Source organism: Panulirus ornatus, chromosome 2 (assembly GCF_036320965.1).
Source record: "Panulirus ornatus isolate Po-2019 chromosome 2, ASM3632096v1, whole genome shotgun sequence".
In the NCBI taxonomy this organism is placed as follows: domain Eukaryota; kingdom Metazoa; phylum Arthropoda; class Malacostraca; order Decapoda; family Palinuridae; genus Panulirus; species Panulirus ornatus.
This window is the reverse complement of record NC_092225.1, coordinates 14,196,815-14,216,198: the sequence shown is the minus strand read 5'-3', so window position 1 is coordinate 14,216,198 and position 19,384 is coordinate 14,196,815. Positions and strand designations below refer to the sequence as shown.

The following is a 19,384-nucleotide window of genomic DNA, read 5'->3' as shown; positions in this document are numbered from 1 at the left end:
CCCTCACAAGCCTTGAGATTCTTTTTTCTTTACAAAGGCAGTGATGCTGGCTTTTAACGATCTTTTCAAGTGGCCAGGCAAGCTGACTTATGGTGAATCTCTATTATATGATAGGAAAATGACCAGATGAGTGTGAGATGATCATTTGATAACTGCCAATAACAAACTCTTCCAACATTGTTTGTATACATTTCTAATTATTGAGTTGGTGTCATACTTCCAGCTCATAATGTAGTAGATTACAACAAGTAGCTCTAGAAGAGGAAATGCTTGAGGGTTCATCCTCTCAGGTACATTGTATTGTTCTCTTTGTAAAGAAACAAGCTTCTCAAGGATAAGAGTTAATTTTCTGAGTCTGACAGTAAGCCAGGAACTTAAAACTCTTTAGTAAAGTTCTCTTTGTGATGATCGATTATTAGCATATCTGAAAATCAGTGAATAACTATTTCAAGATCTCTGCAAGCCTCCAAAGTATGTGGGTTATAGTTAAGATTACTTGAAAATTGCTTTGTAGACCTGAAATAAATGGCAGCAGTGTTCTTGCATAATTCTTTGTCCCATTGCCATTAGAGCACTCATATCCACGCTACAGTTTATATGTGTCTATGGGGCTTATCAATTTGAATAATATAGTAAAAGGTGGAAAGTCCCTCACCACATCTTGCTCTTATGAAATTAAGTATAATATGAATATGACTGTATCAAGGTCACTGTTCCTGTCATTTTGCTGTCAGCTTTATTTACAGTTTACAGAGAAATCTTTAAAGATTGATAAGCAGTCCCTGAGAGGGTTACTTAGTTTTGATGATTGAAAAGCAGTCTTTGAATAGACCACCTGGCTTTGGTGAAATGGCTTTTACAGTTTGATGGATGAAATGATAGTGTTATGAGTTTAAAGTTTTCAGCACAATTCTAATGTGAAGTAGCAGAGAGATACCTTTGCTGAAGTTCATTGGCTTTATGCCATATCAGATGTATTACAGATTATTTTTTTTCTATATATTGTGATACTTTGTTGCTGTCTCCCACTTTAGTGAGGTAGTGCAAGGAAACAGATGAAAGAATGGCCCAACCCACCCACATACACATGTACATACATACACATATACATTTCAATGTATACATATATATATATATATATATACATAGACATATACATATATACACATGTACATAATTCATAGTCTGCCTTTATTAATTCCCGTCGCCACCCCGCCGCACATGAAATGACAATCCCCTCCCGCTGCATGCGCACGAGGTAGTGCTAGGAAAAACAACAAAGGCTACATTTGTTCACACTCATTCTCTAGCTGTCATGTACAATGCACCGAAACCTGCAGCTCCCTTTCCCCATCCAGGCCCTACAAAATTATCCATGGTTTACCCCAGACGCTTAACATGCCGTTGTTCAATCCATTGACACCACATTGACCCCGGTATACCACATTGTTCCAATTCACTCTATTCCTTGCACGCCTTTCAGCCTCCTGCATGTTTAGGCCCCAATCGCTCAAAATCTTTTTCACTCCATCTTTCCACCTCAAATTTGGTCTCCCACTTCTTATTCCCTCCACCTGTGACACATATATCCTCTTGGTCAATCTTTCCTCACTCATTCTCTCCATGTGACCAAACCATTTCAAAACTCTTCTGCTCTCTCAACCACACTCTTTTTATAACCACACTCTTTTTATAACCACACATCTCTCTTACCCTTTCATTACTTACTCGATCAAACCACCTCACACCATATATTGTCCTCAAACATCTAATTTTCAACACATCCACCCTCCTCCGCACAACTCTATCTATAGTCCCACGCCTTGCTACCATATAACATTGTCGGAACCAATCTTCCTTCAAACATACCCATTTTTGCTTTCCTAGATAATGTTCTCGCCTTCCACATATTTTTCAATGCTCCCAGAACTTTCGCCCCCTCCCCCACCCTGTGACTCACTTCCGCTTCCATGGTTCCATGGGCTGCCAAATCTACTCCCAGATATCTAAAATACTTCACTTCCTCCAGTTTTTCTCCATTTAAACTTACCTCCCAATTGACTTGTCCCTTAACCCTACTGTATCTAATAACCTTGCTCTTATTCACATTTACTCCCAGCTTTTTTCTTTTACACACTTTACCAAACTCAGTCACCAGCTTCAGCAGTTTCTCTCCTGAATCAGCCACCTGTGCTGTATCACCAGCGAACAACAACTGACACACTTCCCAAGCCTACTCATCCACAACAGACTGTGTACTTGCCCCTCTCTCCAAAACTCTTGCATTCACCTCCCTAACACCCCCATCCATAAACAAATTAAACAACCATGGAGACATCACGCACCCTTGCCACAAACCGACATTCACTGAGAACCAATTACATTCCTATCTTCCTATCCTCGACGAAAAGCTTTTCACTGCTTCTAGCAACTTGCCTTCCACACCATATATTCTTAATACCTTCCACAGAGCATCTCTATCAGCTCTATCATATGCCTTCTCCAGGTCCATGAATGCTTCAAGCAAATCCGTTTGCTTTTCTAAGTATTTCTCACATACATTCTTCAAAGCAAACACCTGATCCACACATCTTTTACCACTTCTGAAACCACATTGCTCTTCCCCAATCTGATGCTCTGTACATGTCTTCACCCTCTCAATCAATACCCTCCCATATGATTTCCCAGGAATACTCAACAAACTTATACCTCTGTAAATTGAGCACTCACCTTTATCCCCTTTGCCTTTGTACAGTGGCACTATGCATGCATTCCGCCAATCCTCAGGCACGTTATACATACATTAAATATCCTTACCAACCAGTCAGCAACACAGTCACCCTCTTTTTTAGTAAATTCCACTGCAGTACCATCCAAACCTGTTGCCTTGCCAGCTTTCATCTTCTGCTAAGCTTTTACTACCTCTTCTCTTTTTACCAAATCATTCTCCATAACCCTCTCACTTCGCACACCACCTCGACCAAAACATCCTATATCTGCCACTCTATCATCTAACACATTCAACAAACCTTCAAAATACTCACTCCATCTCCTCACATCACCTATACTTGATATTACCTCCCCATTAGCCCTCTTTCACCGATGTTCCTATTTGTTCTCTTGTCTTACGCACTTTTTTTTTTTAGTAATTCTTGCATGTTGTTTACGCCATCCCATGTAGTTATGAATAAAGTTGTGGAGAGAGATTAGTAAGGCCAAAGAGAACATAGCAACTTGTTCCTTTCGTCCACTTAGGGTGATGATATGTGCATTATATAGATTTAGGTAGCTAGCTGTTAACTGCAGTTCTAAATATTTAAGAGTTGATTGCTATTATATGGGTATCTTTAATCTGCTTTTGCCCATACTCTGCCTTATGTTGATTTATATCAGTCTGTAACACAGATATCACTTCTATTCTGGCTGAAAATATTTAAGAAAGTAACTTTCATGTAGGTAATTTTTTTCTTTTTTTTTTTTGTCGCTGTCTCCCGCGTTTGCGAGGTAACGCAAGGAAACAGACGAAATAAATGGCCCAACCCACCCCCATACACATGTATATACATACGTCCACACACGCAAATATACATACCTACACAGCTTTCCATGGTTTACCCCAGACGCTTCACATGCCCCGATTCAATCCACTGACAGCACGTCAACCCCGGTATACCACATCGCTCCAATTCACTCTATTCCTTGCCCTCCTTTCACCCTCCTGCATGTTCAGGCCCCGATCACACAAAATCTTTTTCACTCCATCTTTCCACCTCCAATTTGGTCTCCCTCTTCTCCTCGTTCCCTCCACCTCCGACACATATATCCTCATGGTCAATCTTTCCTCACTCATTCTCTCCATGTGCCCAAACCATTTCAAAACACCCTCTTCTGCTCTCTCAACCACGCTCTTTTTATTTCCACACATCTCTTTTACCCTTACGTTACTTACTCGATCAAACCACCTCACACCACACATTGTCCTCAAACATCTCATTTCCAGCACATCCATCCTCCTGCGCACAACTCTATCCATAGCCCACGCCTCGCAACCATACAACATTGTTGGAACCACTATTCCTTCAAACATACCCATTTTTGCTTTCCGAGATAATGTTCTCGACTTCCACACATTCTTCAAGGCTCCCAGAATTTTCGCCCCCTCCCCCACCCTATGATCCACTTCCGCTTCCATGGTTCCATTCGCTGCCAGATCCACTCTCAGATATCTAAAACACTTCACTTCCTCCAGTTTTTCTCCATTCAAACTCACCTCCCAATTGACTTGACCGTCAACCCTACTGTACCTAATAACCTTGCTCTTATTCACATTTACTCTTAACTTTCTTCTTTCACACACTTTACCAAACTCAGTCACCAGCTGCTGCAGTTTCTCACATGAATCAGCCACCAGCGCTGTATCATCAGCGAACAACAACTGACTCACTCCCAAGCTCTCTCATCCCCAACAGACTTCATACTTGCCCCTCTTTCCAAAACTCTTGCATTCACCTCCCCAACAACCCCATCCACAAACAAATCAAACAACCACGGAGACATCACACACCCCTGCCGCAAACCCACACTCACCGAGAACCAATCACTTTCCTCTCCTCCCACGCGCACACATGCCCCACATCCTCGATAAAAACTTCTCACTGCTTCTAACAACTTGCCTCCCACACCATATATTCTTAATACCTTCCACAGAGCATCTCTATCAACTCTATCATATAATTAATAATTTTTACTCTGCTATAAATATTTGTAATGGCAATATGATAGACAGTGCTCTCAGTTTGCAGGGCTAGAACTTGTTATGTGTATACAAGGCTACATAAACTTGTCCATTAGGGTAAAAACTAATTTTTCCCATTGTAGTGAATGATCATATCTTCAACTTTACTAATGAAGGCTTTATGCCATCTGCTACAAAGCAAAAGGGCATATTGGTTTGTCTTTGTTTATGCATCAGTGCATTTTAACGTTTATATTTCCAGTTCTTGTACACAATATACACAATATATCTTGATTAGGATGAATGGATGGAGATCAGACTTTTATCTTAGATTCTCTATGCAAAGATCTTCACTTAACTGAGTTTTTGAGGTTGAGTTCAAAGGTTAAGATCACAAGGTACTAAAATACTGCTTTATGCTGAAATTGGGTGATTCTCCATATACACTGACCAGCTCCTTAGTTGAATGAAATTGCAAGTCATGCTTCAAACCTCTTCTGAGGCATCACTCTCATTGAAGCAAGATGACAGTAATATTTACCACTTTCAGCCTCAACTGAGTCACATGTCATCTCTAGCACCATGTGAATAACCACTTATCACTGCTGTAGCTAGATTCTAAAATATAACATGATACAGTACATAAATTTGGAGGACCACATTAGTTTTGCACAGTCTTAAAACCCATTTTATAGGGCTCTTGCAGCTTAGAGGTTGCAGTCCATGCAGGCACAAGGAAATAATGAATTCCTTTGGAGCTGAAAGTTCCTTGGCAAGACTGTTCTCCTTTCCATCCATTGATGATTATATAGTATCACTGATGTTGTCATCTTGTTTGCAGTGCAACCACCTGCAAGTAGACTCCAATAACACTGGAGGATCATTTTTATGATGTACAGTAAACCCATGCCAAGTCAGACCTGGTATACATTAGGAATCAGCTTTATCAGACACCCAAAGCCCTGTTGGACTATTATCTGATATGGCGACCCTAGTATGATATATTGTCTGATAATCCAAAGTGACCCACATTTGTGATCACCAACAAGCAGTGGTAAGTACTGTAGTTTCTGTGCCCAAAGATTATTGTATGACTGCACTTTCATGTAACAATTTGTGTACAGATTCAAGGTATTGTACAAGCACATAAGAGTGGATTTTTTTTCGTACTTGTTTACCATGTCCTGCATTAGTGAGGTAGTTTAGGAACATATGAAGAAAGAATGTCATTCTGTCACATCCACTCTTTAGCTGTCATGTATAATTGATTGAAAATAGAGTTCCCTATTCATAGCCAGGCCCCCCACATCTTTCTGTGGTTTCTCCTGAATGCTGCATATATGCCTTGATTTGGTCTCCCCCCCAATGTACCTTTTTGCTCCAATTCACTCTATCCCATGCATGTCTCACACCCTCCTGCAATTCAGGCCTGGAACACTTAAAGTGTCTTTTACTCCATTCTTCCTTTCCTTAGTTTCTTCCTTTTCCTTGTTGCCTTCATTTCTGTCATGTATACCCTCTTAGTCATCCTTTTTTTTTTTTAACTCACCCTCTATATCTTTGCATCCTCTTCAGCTCTCTCATACATCCTCGTTTTACTACCACACCTCTCTCTTACCCTGTCATTTCTAATTGAATCAGCCCTCTTCACACCACATATTGTCCAAAAACATTTCATTTCTAACACTTTCACCCTCTTCTGCCCTTTGTCATCTAGGGCCAGTTTCTCACATTCATGCATTTCTCACAGGAGTTCTATACCATCATACATAACTATCTTTGCCCTCACTGATAGTAATTTCCCTTTCCAAACATTTCTCATTGTATTCAGGGCCTTCACTCCCTCATCTACCATATGGCTAACTTCAGCTCCTATTGTTCCATTCACTTCTATGTCCACTCCCAGTTATCTAGAATGCTTCTATTCAAACTCACATTACAAATATCCTGTTTCTCCATTTGGTGAACCTACTAACTCAGATTTTACTTGTATTTAGTTTCATCTCTCTCCTTTCTCAAGCTCTTCCAAACTCTAACCCAACTTTTTCAATTTCTTATTAGAATCTTCCACCTGCACTGTCATCCACAAACAGTAACTGGCTCTCCTTACAGACTTACCCCACTCCTGACAGACTACAGACCTACCTCTGTCCCTAAAACCTGTGCAATCATTTCCCTCACCCCCCAATCAGTAAACAAATTAAACAGCCATGTTGACATCACAAACCCTTGCTTCACTTGAAAGCACTAACTCTTCTCTCTTCTTACATGCACATTTGCTTTACTCTCTTGATTGAAACTCCTCACTGCTCATGATAGTTTTTGTCACACTCCATACAATCATAACATCTGTCACAAAACATAGCTAATAAACATATCATACTTTCTCCAGAGTTCTAAATCCTTCTGTTTCTCTAAGTATTTCTTATACAAATTCTACATCAAACACCTGATCTAAACATCCTTTATCATTCTTGAAATTTCATTATCCGTATCCACCATTCTCTTCATCATCTTTTACCATACAATTTAGCAGGTACATTCAGCAAACTTAAACCTTTGTAATTCAAACGTTCACTTTTGTTCCTTTTGTCTCTATGGAATGATACTATACAGGCGTTCTGACAATCCTTAGGTACCTTGCTGTGATCCATTTATATGTTGAAAATCCTAAAAATCCAACCATCGATACAAATTGAAATGAGTAAAGGAATAACAGTTTATTGGATGTAGGCAGCCATTTGGCTGAAAATACACAGTTAAGGTAATCAGATATTACAGAAATGTCAGGCCATGGCAGTTACTAGTTAACTAATCATACAAGGCTTAAGAATAGGGTGAGCTGGATATTTCCACACATCATGAATGAACTTATATGATGTTTAGTCTGTGATATGGAGTCCAAAACATTATAGTTAATGAAATTCATGATTAATTCCCTGAAAAAGTAAGTTTTTTGTTGTAATGAAGTATTAATATAGTACAATACATATACGAGAAATAAGACACGGATCTTTCAAAAGGTTTTTCCTTGAAACACCTCTACTGCATCATGAAAGAAGTTGGATACTGTTGTTTTCTCTGTGATATGGAATTCACCACACTTCCAATAATGTAAGTAATAATTTATTCCACGAAAATTGAATATTTCACAATAATGAATATTGTGATTAGTATTTTTTTTTGTGTAGAGTACAGCATTACATTTTTGCCTCTCTGTAGCTACACTGGTTGTCAGGTCAGTCTTGTTGTATCAACTAGGCTATCAAAATCTCAACCTGCATGCTGTGATTTGTGACACTTTTTTTCTGAAGAATTCACTTTTTGCTTTAATTGTGATATAATTGTGGTGTTTTGCTTTCCTACTGACTTTACTGTTTTGCATTACGGCTTCCAAAGGTAAGGTGTTGTCAACTCCCAAGAGGGAAAGTCAGAATTTGTCTGTTAAAAGTGAAGCTGGAACTCTTAGAGGAACTTGATAGAGGAGTGTCTGCAAAGCTGTAAATTTAAAAGTATAACTTTAAAAAGTCAGCATTTTGTGACATTATACATGACAAGGAAAAAATGAGGAATATGTCAAAGACAGTGGAAGCCTGTGAAGGAACAGGAAAATTCTTTTGTGAGAGAAAACTGCTATTTGAGTCTTGATGAGGCCACATCCAGGTAGTGCAAATAACAAATGGCTGAGAGTGTACCAGTGCTTAGGGTGGACATTCAGGATGCTGATGGAAGACTGGTGCAGCACCTAGGCTACACAGATATTAAGTGATCCGTTGTTAATAACAGTGTTTCAGGTGGTGTCTGTCATGGCATTGTGAGCAAGATCTTCATTGGAGAACTTTAAAGTGTTGATGCCAAGCTGTTTATTTTTATATTGACAACAAAGATAATAATTGCTGAGAATAACCTGAACATGTTCTAGCTCTATGGTGGGGTTGAGACTCGGTTGTTTTAGAGCTCTTTTTCCCGAAAGGAGATACACATCACACCAGGGCACAAAATCATAAAGGACAGCATTTCACTCATTGCATATGTTGACTGATGGGTCACACTCTGTGGCCAGTGGTAGTGTGGAAGACTAGGAGACCTCATGCACTGAAGGACATACCAATAAACTCACTGCCAGGTGAATACTACACCAAGAAATCAGTGTGCTTTATTGAGAAAATATTTCTCAACTGATTTGTGAAAATTCATGTGCTTGAAGTGTGTAGATACCAGATAAAGATCTGTGGCATTGCAGCAGAGGCCATCAAATCTCCTCTTCTGCCCATCCCTCTACCAGCAAGCTCAGAAAGAAGGATGGGAAGTTCAGGACTGTCTTCCTCCCACAAAACACCTCATTTCTTATACAGCCTATGGATCAAGGAATAAGTAAGAGTACCAATAAGTTGTGCGGGAGAAAACACTTGCAGAAGTGCCTGATGTTTGTGCAGGAAGGCATGAATGATGAGGAGTATGAAAGCACCAGGTGCAAAAGAAGTTTTGAAAATTTCAAGGTCTACAATGTCAAGGATGCCATCTTGAACTGGGCAGAGTCCAGGAAGGAGATGCCTCTGGCCGCACTGAGGAATGGCTGGAACATATCGTTGAACATCCCCAAGAATGTGAACAACTTTGAGGGGTTTGAGATACAAGACTTTGGTAGCCTCTCTAACACTGGTGCTCAGTGTGGCCTGCCTTAGGAGAAGGTGTTGTTCTTGGATACCAGTAAATGATAGATGAGGAGATTGCTCTAGTTTTGTCTACTTCATCTGAAGAGGTGGAGGATGATCCTAAAGAAGATATCTGGCTTAAGCTGTTGAAACTATTTGATAGATTTAAGAGAATTTTTCTATCAAGGGAGCAACAAGCTGAACATATATTGTGAAGTTGGTGAGGATTAACCTTCCACAATTGCAGTATCAGAAAAGGGTGCAGCTAAAAAACAATGCCCATTCAAGCTTATGCTTCTAAAGAAGAAAAATCACTCATCTGGGTGTACAAGTGAAGCAGTGAGTGATACCTCTGTTGTCTCTTTGCCTTCCTCCGTAGTTTCATCTCACATCTTGTCCATCCCTGCATCATCTAGTTCCCTTAAAGGAAAGCAGTGAATAGTTTACAGAGCATGTACAGTACAGTACCTTGTAAACAGTGTGTGCATTGTTAGATATTCAAGTGTAGTACACTGTACATACAGAACTGTATACAAGTATTAATGCTTGTGTAGTACATACTCTAGTTTAAGTGAAATCTTCTGCTACCTCCACCATTGCCTCCAGCTCCACCACCACCACCATTGCTTTCTCCATCATCACTCCAAGCTCCACAAGTTTTACAGCACTGCACACATACTTTACAAATGTGCTACAACTGAACTGTGTACAAACCATTTGTCAGGACCTTACTACAGAACTGGATGTGCTGTATTACTGTACATACCAGTCAGTACATATTCACTATGAACAATATATGCAATCTTATTTATTGAGTGTCTGACCCATGTGACCAATTTGGAATAGCGTTACATATATTGGACTATCCCTGGGGATAGGATAGGGGAGAAAGAATACTTTCCACGTATTCCCTGTGTGTCATGGAAGGTGACTAAAAGGTGAAGGAGCAGGGGGCTGGAAATCTCCCCCCCCCTTTTTTTTTTTACTCTTCCAAAAACAAAAAACGGAACAAAGGGGGCCAAGTGAGGATATTTCCTCTAAGGCTCAATCTTCTGTTCTTAAAGCTACCTCATTAATGTGAGAAATGTGAGAGGGTTAGGGAAAATGATTTGGTAAACAGAGAAGAGGTAGTAAAAGCTTTGCGGAAGATGAAAGCCGGCAAGGCAGCAGGTTTGGATGGTATTGCTGTGGAATTTATTAAAAAAGGGGGTGACTGTATTGTTGACTGGTTGGTAAGGTTATTTAATGTATGTATGACTCATGGTGAGGTGCCTGAGGATTGGCGGAATGCGTGCATAGTGCCATTGTACAAAGGCAAAGGGGATAAGAGTGAGTGCTCAAATTACAGAGGTATAAGTTTGTTGAGTATTCCTGGTAAATTATATGGGAGAGTATTGATTGAGAGGGTGAAGGCATGTACAGAGCATCAGATTGGGGAAGAGCAGTGTGGTTTCAGAAGTGGTAGAGGATGTGTGGATCAGGTGTTTGCTTTGAAGAATGTATGTGAGAAATACTTAGAAAAGCAAATGGATTTGTATGTAGCATTTATGGATCTGGAGAAGGCATATGATAGAGTTGATAGAGATGCTCTGTGGAAGGTATTAAGAATATATGGTGTGGGAGGCAAGTTGTTAGAAGCAGTGAAAAGTTTTTATCGAGGATGTAAGGCATGTGTACGTGTAGGAAGAGAGGAAAGTGATTGGTTCTCAGTGAATGTAGGTTTGCGGCAGGGGTGTGTGATGTCTCCATGGTTGTTTAATTTGTTTATGGATGGGGTTGTTAGGGAGGTAAATGCAAGAGTCTTGGAAAGAGGGGCAAGTATGAAGTCTGTTGGGGATGAGAGAGCTTGGGAAGTGAGTCAGTTGTTGTTCGCTGATGATACAGCGCTGGTGGCGGATTCATGTGAGAAACTGCAGAAGCTGGTGACGGAGTTTGGTAAAGTGTGTGGAAGAAGAAAGTTAAGAGTAAATGTGAATAAGAGCAAGGTTATTAGGTACAGTAGGGTTGAGGGTCAAGTCAATTGGGAGGTGAGTTTGAATGGTGAAAAACTGGAGGAAGTGAAGTGTTTTAGATATCTGGGAGTGGATCTGTCAGCGGATGGAACCATGGAAGCGGAAGTGGATCATAGGGTGGGGGAGGGGGCGAAAATTTTGGGAGCCTTGAAAAATGTGTGGAAGTCGAGAACATTATCCCGGAAAGCAAAAATGGGTATGTTTGAAGGAATAGTAGTTCCAACAATGTTGTATGGTTGCGAGGCGTGGGCTATGGATAGAGTTGTGCGCAGGAGGATGGATGTGCTGGAAATGAGATGTTTGAGGACAATGTGTGGTGTGAGGTGGTTTGATCGAGTAAGTAACGTAAGGGTAAGAGAGATGTGTGGAAATAAAAAGAGCGTGGTTGAGAGAGCAGAAGAGGGTGTTTTAAAATGGTTTGGGCACATGGAGAGAATGAGTGAGGAAAGATTGACCAAGAGGATATATGTGTCGGAGGTGGAGGGAACGAGGAGAAGAGGGAGACCAAATTGGAGGTGGAAAGATGGAGTGAAAAAGATTTTGTGTGATCGGGGCCTGAACATGCAGGAGGGTGAAAGGAGGGCAAGGAATAGAGTGAATTGGAGCGATGTGGTATACAGGGGTTGACGTGCTGTCAGTGGATTGAATCAAGGCATGTGAAGCGTCCGGGGTAAACCATGGAAAGCTGTGTAGGTATGTATATTTGTGTGTGTGGACGTGTGTATGTACATGTGTATGGGGGGGGTTGGGCCATTTCTTTCGTCTGTTTCCTTGCGCTACCTCGCAATACGCGGGAGACAGCGACAAAGTATTAAAAAAAAAAAAAAAAAAAAAAAAAATATAAAAAGAAGTATTGGACTATAAGTTTGATATACCTAGTGAATGTTTGATATAGCAATTCATCATATGTATTTGAAAATGGTTTTGTTGGACAAGTTCTTCCTGATTAACAAGGGGCATAGGCAGACTCATGGAAACCATTAGATGAAACAAGATTTTACAGCACATCTCAACCTTGTGAAAGATTGTTTATGCATTTTATTTGCTTTTTAACAATTACTGCTCCACTGACAGGTTTATGATGTGTGCCAAGAGTACTGTTAAGGAATACATAGTGAAATGTGAGATTTTCTTGGAAAGTCTTTGTCATGAACAAATATGATTGATAATGGTTTTCATTACTGATATCTGTAATTTTGTAAGAGATTTGTAGCTTCACTGATTACATAATGTACAGGCCTCATTGACATTTTCATCATGGACTAACCAGTGTATCTGGAATAAGTGCATGGGATGGCACTAGAGGCTTTAATGGCTGTATAATTTGTCTCAAGGCAAAGGTGGTGTTTGTATAAATACCAGCCACAGAGAATGGTTTTGCAAAGTACAGTTAATATTTGTAGTTGTAATGTTGTCTGAAGCTTAGATATTGAAAATACTCCACATTTCAAACTTTGATTTTCAGAAGTTTATAAATTTTGTTCATAGATTTACATTTTTGAAAAGAACTGAACCATTATTTTATAATTGTCCAAAAAGTGATGAAACATATTGAAAGTAGGTTAACTACCAAATCCTTAGTAATGATGAAAGATTGTTATAAAACTAGAAGGTTTAGGTAATAAGGCAGCAACTGTACTCTAACTGGGAGGCAAAGTCTCTTACAAGTGCATTTCAACATGGGGAAATGATCTGTGATACCAGAAGGTATGCTGTGCCTTGCCTATGAAACATTGATACAACCTTTGTGATTGACATATTTTTGGCTGGAGGATTTTTTTCTGAACTAGTTTAGGTACTGTTGCAAGTCCTGTACTTTCTTATTACTGTAGTTTATGATTCATACAGACTCTTCATGTATTTTATTCTGTTGTTTCAAACTATCAAACCAATTTGTGCCTAATATATGTATGAGAAAGTAACTTATCTAATAGTCACTCTTTGTCCAATGTTCCACTGTTTGTAGAAGAAAACCTTATCACTGGTTATAGTTTCTAGAAAGTTGATAGTGTAGCCTTATAAAAGGAGTATTTCCTGTCCTTGGTTTTTCATTTGAACATTTTACGAAATATTCCCCCTCATTGTATTTGTGGAGCTAGTTGTCACCATGACAGAGTAGACAGTCTTTAAAAGAAATGTTATTGCTACCTGTGGCAACTTTATTTTGCTCAGCATGAAAAGTAAGAGCTTTAGACATGAAAAGAGTGACAAACAATGGTAGGAGAGATTTTTTTTTTCTTTTTTTGCTTTGTCGCTGTCTCCCGCGTTTGCGAGGTAGCGCAAGGAAACAGACGAAAGAAATGGCCCAGCCCACCCCATACACATGTATATACATATGTCCACACACACGCAAATATACATTCCTACACAGCATTCCATGGTTTACCCCAGACGCTTCACATGCCTTGATTCAATCCACTGACAGCATGTCAACCCCGGTATACCACATCGCTCCAATTCACTCTATTCCTTGCCCTCCTTTCACCCTCCTGCATGTTCAGGCCCCGATCACACAAAATCTTTTTCACTCCATCTTTCCACCTCCAATTTGGTCTCCCTCTTCTCCTCGTTCCCTTCACCTCCGACACATATATCCTCTTGGTCAATCTTTCCTCACTCATTCTCTCCATGTGACCAAACCATTTCAAAACACCCTCTTCTGCTCTCTCAACCACGCTCTTGTTATTTCCACACATCTCTCTTACCCTTACGTTACTTACTCGATCAAACCACCTCACACCACACATTGTCCTCAAACATCTCATTTCCAGCACATCCATCCTCCTGCGCACAACTCTATCCATAGTCCACGCCTCGCAACCATACAACATTGTTGGAACCACTATTCCTTCAAACATACCCATTTTTGCTTTCCGAGATAATGTTCTCGACTTCCACACATTCTTCAAGGCTCCCAGAATTTTCGCCCCCTCCCCCACCCTATGATCCACTTCCGCTTCCATGGTTCCATCTGCTGCCAGATCCACTCCCAGATATCTAAAACACTTCACTTCCTCTAGTTTTTCTCCATTCAAACTCACCTCCCAATTGACTTGACCCTCAACCCTACTGTACCTAATAACCTTGCTCTTATTCACATTTACTCTTAACTTTCTTCTTTCACACACTTTACCAAACTCAGTCACCAGCTTCTGCAGTTTCTCACATGAATCAGCCACCAGCGCTGTATCATCAGCGAACAACAACTGACTCACTTCCCAAGCTCTCTCATCCCCGACAGACTTCATACTTGCCCCTCTTTCCAAAACTCTTGCATTCACCTCCCTAACAACCCCATCCATAAACAAATTAAACAACCATGGAGACATCACACACCCCTGCCGCAAACCTACATTCACTGAGAACCAATCACTTTCCTCTCTTCCTACATGTACACATGCCTTACATCCTCGATAAAAACTTTTCACTGCTTCTAACCATAATAGATATCTGGGAGTGGATTTAGCAGCGGATAGAACCATGAATGCAGAAGTGAGTCACAGGGTGGGGTAGGGGGTGAAGGTTCTGGGAGCATTGAAGAATGTGTGGAAGGTGAGAACATTTTCTTGGAGAGCAAAAAAGTGTATGTTTGAAGGAATAGTGGTTCCAACAATGTTATATGGTTGTGAGGCATGGGCTATAGATAAGGTTGTGTGGAGGAGGGTGGATGTGTTGGAAATGAAATGTTTGAGGACAATATATGGTGTGAGGTGGTTTGATCGAGTAAGAAATGAAAGGGTAAGAGAGATGTGTGATAGTAAAAAGAGTATGGTTGAGGGAGCAGAAGGGGGTGTATTGAAATGGTTTGGTCACATGGAGAGAATGAGTGAGGAAAGATTGACAAAGAGGATATATGTGTCAGAGGTGGAGGGAATGAGGAGAAGTGGGAGACCAAATTGGAAGTGGAAGAATGGAGTGAAAAAGATTTTGAGTGATCAAGGCCTGAACATACAGTAGGGTTCAAGGGGTTCAAGGAATAGAGCGAATTGGAACTATGTGGTATACCGGTGTCAGTGGATTGAACCAGGGCATGTGAAGCGTCTGTGATAAACCATGGAAAGTTTTGTGGGGCCTGGATGTGGAAAGGGAGCTGTGGTTTTGGTGCTTTACACATGATAGCTAGAGACTGAGTGTGAACAAATGTGGCCTTTGTTGTCTTTTCCTAGTGCTACCTCACACGCACGCGGGGGAATTGGGGTGCCATTTCATGTGTGGCTGGGTGGTGACGGGAATGTATGAAGGCAGCAAGTATGGATATGTACATGTGTGTATATGTATATGTCTGTGTATGTATATGTATGTATATGTTGAAATGTATAGGTATGTATATGTGTGTGTGTATATATGTATATGTCTGTGTGTGTATATGTATGTACATGTTGGAATGTATAGGTATGTAAATGTGCGTCTGTTTCCTTGCACTGCCTTGCTAACGAGGGAGACAGCGACTAAGTATAATAGAAAAATAATGAAAAAATATGAAGAAATGGGAAGAAATTCCTGAAAATGTTTTGCAGTTCTTGTCTTAAAGTGGCTTTTTGTACTAAGGTGAGCATTGTCAGTGTAAGAAGCAATTCTCACTTACAATTCTACATAATAAGATCAGACATGAAGCATAGATTGATATTCTGTGGCTAAACTCTGTCAGAGTTCATGTTATAGATGAGAGTGGATTGATATATAATACTTCTGTTGTTTCCTGCAAAAATAAAGGAAACCATTTTGTAAGTAAATTCATTAACCCTTCCTTTGAAGTAGATTGTTTGTTAAATCGAGATGCTTATCAAGGAATACTAACATTAGCACACCATTAGTACATTTAGCGACTGTTTGTGGTAGTAGAAGATTTCAGAAGCTCAAATTTAATGTATAGAGAATAGAAAAGCACATATATGACTGAAAGAAGTGCCAAGAATATTACTTTGGAGGCACGAATGATGTCAGTCCTGGACATAAAGTGAGGTATTCAAGTTTGCATTTAAATGAATATGTATTTATGAACTTGCTTTCAACCTTTTTCCATTGGTAAGTCTTTCTACATATTAGCAATCTTACTAAAGCAAAAATACTTTGCTTCTTTTGAAGTAAAACTTTTATTTAAAAACTTGTACCATTACTGCAGGCAAAATCTTACTGGTTTATTTGAAAGAAGTGCTTAGATCAAGGTAGTTGAAGGCTTTAATGATTTCAAAACCTGAAATAAATCTAGAAGGCTCTCATTGGTTTTATAACTCAAACTAGGAATCATCTTGGTGACATGCTGCTGTACCTGCTCACTGTTATGTGTACATCTTTTGTTGAGTATGGCAGCCAAAATTAAAAGCAATAGTAAATACAGGGACTTGCCAGTTTATTGTTTAGAGTGACGGTTATATCTTGGACTTCAGTTCAGATGACATGCTTTTGAGCTATGAATTTTGTTTTTTCCCCATAATGGTCTCTTTGCACTGCCTGTTTGACTTTAGGTCACTGAAGATTATTACATGTAAATTTTATCCTCATGAATAGTATGTTGCTCAACATTGGTTTATATGATTTACCATATGATATGATATTGTTAGAACTACTTTTCCTTCAAACACCCATTTTTGCTCTCGAAGATAATGCTGTACTAGACTTGCCCTTTGCCAGTGGCCTGTTAAGGCTGAGGCACTGGGGCTTGGGGGGGTGGCACTTGAGTTCTTTAGTTGTGGTGATTCTGTTGCCATGGCCAACCCTTTGAGAGAGTTCCAATTGGAACAGGTGTCAGAGATATAGATAGATTTACCTTTGTTTTTAGCGCTGAGAATAACTTTAACCTTGTTGATATTAAATTCACTTGCCATTTATGAGTCCATTTTGTCAGTTTGTCTTAGTAAGTTTGCAGCTGTAGCTTTTCTCTATCTTTCTCAGGTGTACTTCCTCCTATTGATTTTGATATTTAAAACCTAGCCCATTGTTGGTATAAATGGTATATATACATATATATACATAGTGATAAAGAATGTGTGGAAGGAGAGAACGTTATCTCAGAGAACGAAAATGGGTATGTTTGAAGGAATAGTAGTTCCAACAATGTTATATGGTTGCGAGGCATAGGCTATAGATAGGGTTGTATGGAGGAGGGCAGATGTGTTGGAAATGAAATGTTTGAGGACAATATGTGGTGTGAGGTGGTTTGATCAAGTAAGTAATGAAAGGGTAAGAGAGATGTGTGGTGATAAAAAGAGTGTGGTTGAGAGAGGAGAAGAGGGTGTGTTGAAATGGTTTGGGCATATGGAGAGAATGAGTGAGGAAAGATTGACAAAGAGTATATATGTGTCAGAGGTGGAGGGAACAAGGAGAAGTGGGAGACCAAACTGGAGGTGGAGGGATGGAGTGAAAATGATTTTGAGCAATCAGGAGCATAAGAGGCATGCAAGGAATAGAGTGAATTGGAACGATGTGGTATATTGGGATTGACGGGCTGTCAATGGACTGAACCAGGGCAAGTGAAATGTCTTGGGTAAATCATGGAAAGGTCTGTGGGGCCTGGATGTGGATAGGGAGCTATGGTTTCGGTGCATTACACATGACAGCTAGACTGAGTGTGAACGAATGCAGCCTTTTTTGTCTGTTTTCCTGGTGCTACCTCTTTGAAGCAGTGGGTAGTGATGCTGTTTCCTGTGGGATAGGGTAGCACTAGGAATGAATGAAGGCGAGCAAGAGTGAATATGTACATGTGTATCTATTCTTATGAGTCCACAGGGAAAATGAAAAATGGTAAGTTCCCAAGTGCACTTTTGTGTAATAATCACATCATTAGGGGAGACACAAGAGAGAAATACGACAGACAGTTGATAGACATCGAAGAGACGAAGCAAGGACGCCATTTGTAAACATGCGATTGTCCAAGACAGACAATCGCATGTTTACCAAATGTTTCTGGGATCAATGAAGAATGTGTGGAAGGAGAGAACGTTATCTTGGAGAGCAAAAATGGGTGTTCCAACAAGGCTATATGGTTGTAAGGCATTTGCTATAGATAGGGTTATACAGAGAAGGGTGGATGTGTTGGAAATGAAATGTTTGAGAACAATATGTGGTATGAGGTTGTTTGAGTAAGTAATGAAAGGGTAAGAGAGATGTGTGGAAATAAAAAGAGTGTACTTGAGAGAGTAGAAGAGGGTGTGTTGAAATGGTTTGGACATATGGAGAGAATGAGTGAGGAAAGATTGACAAAGAGGATATATGTTTCAGAGGTGAATGGAACAAGGATAAGCAGGAGACCAAATTGAAGGTGGAAGGATGGAGTGAAAAAGATTTTGAGCGATTGGGGCCTGAACATGTAGGAGGGTGAGAGGCATGCAAGAAATAGAGTGAATAGGAACAGTTTGGTATACCAGGGACGAGGTGCTGTCAATGGACTGAACCATGGAAAGGTCTGTGGAGCCTGGATGTGGATAAGTAGTTGTGGTTTTGGTGCATTACACATGATGGCTAGAGACTGAGCGTGAATGAATGTGGCCTTTTCTTGGTGCTACCTTGCAGAAGTGGGGGATAGTGATGCTATTTCCTGTGTGGTGGGGTAGCGACAGGAATGGATGAAGGCAAGCAAACATGAACATGTACTTGTGTATATATGTATATGTCTTTGTATGTTTGCATATATGTATGTATATGTTGATATGTATATGTATGTATATGCATGTGTATGGCCATCTATGTATATATATGTGTATATGAGTGGACAGGCCATTCTTCATCTGTTTCCTGGTGCTAGATTACTAATGCAGGAAACAGCGATTATGGTGATAATAATAAAATTTGTATTATTATTATTATTATTATTATTATTATTATTATTATTATTATTATTATTATTATTATTATTATTATACTTGATTGCTGTTTCCCACTTCAGCGAGGTAGCACCAGGAAACAGAAGAATGGGCCATCCACTCACACACACACACACACACACACACACACACACACACACACACACACACACACACACACAC

At 39.9% G+C, this 19,384-nt stretch overlaps 1 protein-coding gene across 1 annotated transcript in view; it reads left to right on the top strand.

Annotated features, from left to right (window-relative positions):
• Positions 1 to 19,384, top strand: part of LOC139753474 (uncharacterized) — a 116,621-nt gene that overhangs the window by 44,951 nt on the left and 52,286 nt on the right.